Below are 6,086 nucleotides of genomic sequence, written 5' to 3'. Positions count from 1 at the left end.
CGCAATTTGCACATTCAAGGTTCAGAACCATAGAAAAGACAATAAAGTAACTCCAGTGGATTTTTCAATCGTATGACGATACTTACCTGCAATTCACGACGCATGCATGTTGTCTCAAGACCAGGAGTTGTTCCGTGAATGCACTTTGGGTAATATTATTTTGTAAATAGAGGTAAATTAGGGTTTTCTTGCAAAGCACTTGCTTCATAAAATTGAGGTTAACCCCCTGGAGTCACATGGATTATACTTTAATGAGCTCTTTCCTATCATTCTGGACCTTGAATATGTAAATTGCACCATTCCCAATGGAGGGAGAGAAAGCGCTCCGATTGCATCAAAAAGATCTTCATTTGTGTTACAAAGATGAACAAAGGTCTTACGGGTGTGGAACAATAAGTGACAGTTTTCAGTTTTGGGTGAACCAACCCTTTAAATTAACCTCATCATGTCAAACAGAAACATCAAATAAGGCAGTACTTTTGATACATTACTTAATTTAAAATATTATTGATACAAAAAAGGAACAATTTATTTGCGTCACCACTGTGTGAGAAGCAGGATCCCACATTTCCCCAAAATACATTACATAGTGGCCGACAGAGAGTGGGCAGACAAAAAGACAACCCTTTCTTAAAAAAAAAAAAAAAAAATTATATATATATATATATATATATATATATATATATATATATATATATATATATATATATATATATATATATATATATATATATATATATATATATATATATATATATATATATATATATATATATATATATATATATATATATATATATATATATATATATATATATATATATATATATATATATATATATATATATATATATATATATATATATATATATATATATATATATATATATATATATATATATATATATATATATATATATATATATATATATATATATATATATATATATATATATATATATATATATTATATATATATTTTAATCAGGCTGTATTTTGTACCTTCGTTGTGGAAAGCATCTGAAACACGTATAAAAAAAGAAAAGATGTCTAATCTACATTTACCAGCAGTGAGAGTAGCAATAATGGAGAAACTGTTGCGCAATTAGACCAGAATATGCAAAATAATGCATGATTGCTTGTTTCTCCTGCAGCTCTATGACCTTGCTCATTTTAATGGAGTGAATGAGCACTGAGCTTATGTTCAGAGATGTCTGATATAACATGCAACGCTACAATGAGATAATCATCACCTGCTTCACTATCAGCACATTGTACATGGTCTGAAAAACAAAAACAATACATCTACTGAATATTGAGTTGTGTGGCTTCTGGCTTGAACCAATATCCACTGCAAACCCTAATGCTTTCATTAACTAAACACAGAGAAATAGGGTGTCAAAATTGTACCTTTAGGGGTACAACAGCTTGTCGCTGGGGCAGTACCCTTAAAAGGACACATTTGTACCTTTTTTACCACAAAAAGGTTCATAGTAGGACCTTAAGGTACGTATTTGTACTCTAAGATCCAAGATGTTCAGGTCTTTCTTTAGTGGAAAATAAATTAAGTTTGAGGAAAACGTTTCAGGATTTCGCCACACAATGTACTTCAATGGCAACCAAAATGTTGAAGGTCCAGTTTTAAAGGGCTTCGAAGGCTCTGCACAATCCCAGCTGAGGAATAGGGTCTTATCTAGCAAAACCAGTCATTTTCTAAAATAAAAAATAAAAAAAAACAATTTATATACTTGAACCTAATTTGCTCTTATTGCACTGCGACGTGCCAGGGATTACGTAATCACATCGGAAAGGTCATGCTAGACGTAGGCAGAAGTATGGGAGAAGTATGCTCAGCTGGGATCATGCAGAGCCTCTGATGCACTTTGAAACTGCATCGATTTGGACCTTTCAACATTTTGGTTGCCATTGAGGTCCATTATGTGAAAAAAATCCTGCAATGTTTTCCTCAACTTAATTTATTTTCGACTGAAGAAAGACACAAACTTGGATCTTGGATGAGATGGGGGGGGGGGGGGGGGTCTCTTTTTAAAGTGAACTAATCCTTTAAACCTAGTCCCAGACTAAAATGCATGTTTCAGTTGTCTGAAATGAAAGCAATTTGTACTGACGTCATAAGATATGTCAGTGCCATTGTTTAGTCTCAAGATGCACACCAGTAAGGTTTTTGTTCTAAGGCACATTAAAAGCTACTTGTGTCCTTATTGAACGAAGGCCTAAACCTGGCTTAAACTAAGCCCTGTCTGTGAAACCGGGTGTTAATGTCTCAGATTTAAACTTCAGCAAGAATTCCCGCTAGTGTTTCAGAGATTCATTACTTTCAAACTCGGTTTCATTGAATCAGTTTAAAACACTGATTCAGTCATTTGTTCATCACTTAATGCTAAATTAATTCCTAAAGTTTGCTGATATGGCAATTATATATTAAAAATATGTATATTGAATATCAAATGCTGAAAACTTTAAGTCAAGATAACAATTTTGCATTACAGCTTTTACAACAAGAGGATCACCTATGCTGCCTTAAAGCAATTTAGGTAGGCATTGGCGTTTTAGAACAGATCTATAACATTGTTTAAAAGCCAGGTCTTTATTCACTAAAACTATACAGAAACGCGACGTTTATTCAAAACCCCCACTGTAGCTCAGATGAGAAACATACTTTTTTTTTTTTTTTTTAAGTGTACGCAGTTTTATACATGAGCATTAAGCAACTGCATATATGCTCACACCTGTAACTGCTTCTACTGTAGTCTAGGTCAAACAGGTGGAGCTCCAACATACTGACAAACACTGGAGCTTCAGCCCATGACCAGCAAATCAGCTCTTTCCAAGTTAGAAGTGTGTCACATGGCTGTGTATCTTACCAGGGTTACAGTCTGTGAGTAGAGAGCAGATGGATAGCAGCACTTTGGAGATGGTGAGCGCTGGGCTCCAGTTGTCCTTCAGGATGTCCAGACAGATCACACCCTGACTGTTGATGTTGCAGTGGTAGATTCTCGTGCGAAACGTCACCTGAGAGATCAGAACAGGATAACAGTTGATGTGAACATAAAAATACACAAGGTCCATTAACTAGTGGGGACAGAGTCCAGAAACCTGTTCATTTTGAGATAAGTGAAATATAGATTGAAGTCAATGTGATGGTGAGACATGGTTTTCAGGAAAGAAGCTCACCATAACAAACTAACTTAGTGAAGCAGTGTTTTCATATTCTTTTTTTTCTTTTTTTGTGCCAGCATTCTGGAGTACTCAGAAATGAGAGCAAGAAGATCCAAACACAATAAAAGTTTAAACTAATGTACTAGCAAAACAAAACAGAGAAGTACAGAAACCAACAAAAAACCTGACAAATAAATACACAGACTAACAAGGGTAAGGAGACACAGGTGAAAACAATCAAGGACTAACGACGTAATCAAAGGAAGCTGGAACTGAACTAGATTACAAACTAAAAGTCCAGCAAGAAACACAAACAGAATATGACAGTATCCTTCTTTTCTTCCCTCGTTAGGCTATATCTTTGGGTTGAGGCCATTTGAACTATTAATTTAAAGTATTTAGTAATGCTTTTCTGATTAAATTGATCCTGGATTAGACGTATATAGATGTATATTTTAAAAGACACCATAACAAATATACAAATATGAATTAATATTAATATTATTATTTAAAAAATAATAGATCTAGAGCTGAAAATGAAGAAAAAAAACGACACTTTGAGGTTGTCAAAGTTAGTGGAACATGCTCATAAAGTGACACTTGTGTGAGGCACTTGAGGAGAACTCACTTTATACAATGACAAGGCATAAATAAATAAACCAAAACAGTTGATTAAACAAATCCTGTGAAGTGAAGTTCTGAGTTCTGAGCTTCCCTAATAATATATAAATGCTGGAGATATTTAAGGACAGCCTTGAACATTTGGTCAGTATACCTGGGGCCCGTTTCAGAAAGGAGGTTAGGTGAAAACTCTGAGTATGTTAACCCTGAAATAAGGGAAACTCTGGGTTTTCTGTTTCAGAATGGGAGGTATGTCAAACCCGAGAAAGCAGGGTAAGTCAAGCCCGTTTCTGAAAGAGAGGTAACTTATACTCAGAGTCAGTTACCAGGGTAACTTACTCTATGAACCTAACCTGGTCAGGAGCAGGTTTCCTTTGGTAAACCCAGAGTTTCTTTTGTTCTCCTCCCCCTTTTTAAAGCACCAGCAGTGTTTAAATACTTTATTCATTCATTCAAACTGCACAAATTCTTTTCTTACTGTATTTTGGTCGTATTTCAAGTATAAATATCAAAAAATTATAAATTTAATCTAAATGTAAAGTAAGCGAAGTTTACTTAAAACAAATTAAATTTTCTGCCACTTGACAAAAATACAAAGTAAGAAAAGCATTCTTTGCAGGAACATTCATTAATCATATTTTGATCATGAGGACACTGTCAAAGTGACAAAAATGGCATGTCCTTTTATACAGGAAGGATCCTGATGTTCACTTGATAAACCTCTAGAAGTATCCCTGATAATTAGAGTTTCCTTTAGGATTTCCAGTGGTTGGACGCATTTATGACACTCATATACCCATCATCACACTTTCTGAAAACTGATTACTGTATGGAATGGAAGGATGCTGCCAGATGGTAGTACGAGATATATGGCATAACCACCACCACAGCTGTTAAATACATTTATTAAAATGTTTTTATAGTCATCTTTATTTCCTACAAATACTTTATTATTTTTCCTGTTGGGTGTTAATATTCTTCCTCCATCTCCTCTTCATCTGTCAGTGGTGCTGGTGTTTGGCTGGCCTGAGTAGAAGTCAAATGTTTAATGTCATTACCCTGATTAATAAATGTAACAGGTGTGATCAGAGAACATTTCATTATGTGAAAAGAGCATAGACCCTTTTCACATTTCTGGGTTTCCGAAGCTGAAGTCGTCATAGTTGGGTTAACTCTTATAGCGGTGAATGAGAGAATACATTAAATATATATTTTTGTGTCTCCACAAGAAAAACTCCACAATAGTGATTTCACAACTTTCAAAAAGAGGTAAAAATAGAGTGATTTTGATAACTAATTTTGATAATGATTAAGATATAATTTTTCACCATCACTCCCATAGACACTGTATTAGAAACACTCTCACAGCAGCGGTAACTTAATTTTTGTAATTTGATGCAAAAGTAATATAATACAAAGTATTAGTGTTATAAATGTACATACATAAAAAAAAATAATACAAAAAACTATATTGATGACCATTAAAACACGTCATCACTGTGAAAAGGGTCTATATGGGAAAAGTTGCTGCACATTGGACACTGAATTATATTTATTTAATATGTCAAATGTTTGTAAAGTCATTAAACCTACACCCATGAACATTTTATGCTTAAAGCTTTAGGTTTTTTTTTCTTTAATTTTAAGCTGCTGCCACATTCTTTGTTTGTCTTTTGGATACCATGAAAATTAAACTTAATTCAAATAATTAAGAATTAAACTTGTGTATTGACCCGGAAGTATGCAAACGTCTTTTTGTCGGGTGCTGTTGCCATGGTGAATCGTAATTTCGGAGCTCCATTGATCGTGGCTTTTCATAGTTGGAGTGCATGAGCTTAACTCAGAGTCAGTCTACTCAGAGTTGATTGAACGACCTCAATTCAGCTGTTCAGAAACCCAAAACTCAGAGTTTCCCATCTCAGAGTAAGTCAACTCAGAGTACAGGTTTAAACTCAGAGTTGGTTGAACCTCCTTACTGAAACGGGCCCCAGATCAACGGTATACTGTTTGCTAACGGTATACTACTTTGCTAACATTCTGGCGGCGCACACGCTGCTTGGAGCAGTTTTGAGATGAATATGCAAATATGAGGTTGCATGTTACCTCACGCTATTTTCTTAAACGCACAACAAAAATTATGAGAAAAGTGCAGAACTGTTTCGAAACACTGAAACAAACTCCAAATGAACTCTGTTTTGGCCAGTTTAGTTCGCAGTTTATGTCACGCCTATTTTTTTTTTGATTTCATATATCAGGGGCCTGTTTCAGAAAGGAGGTTCAACCAA

The sequence above is a fragment of the Gobio gobio genome (genome assembly GCF_949357685.1).
Source record: "Gobio gobio genome assembly, chromosome: 11".
NCBI classification, from domain to species: domain Eukaryota; kingdom Metazoa; phylum Chordata; class Actinopteri; order Cypriniformes; family Gobionidae; genus Gobio; species Gobio gobio.
Note: the sequence above shows the minus strand (reverse complement) of the source record.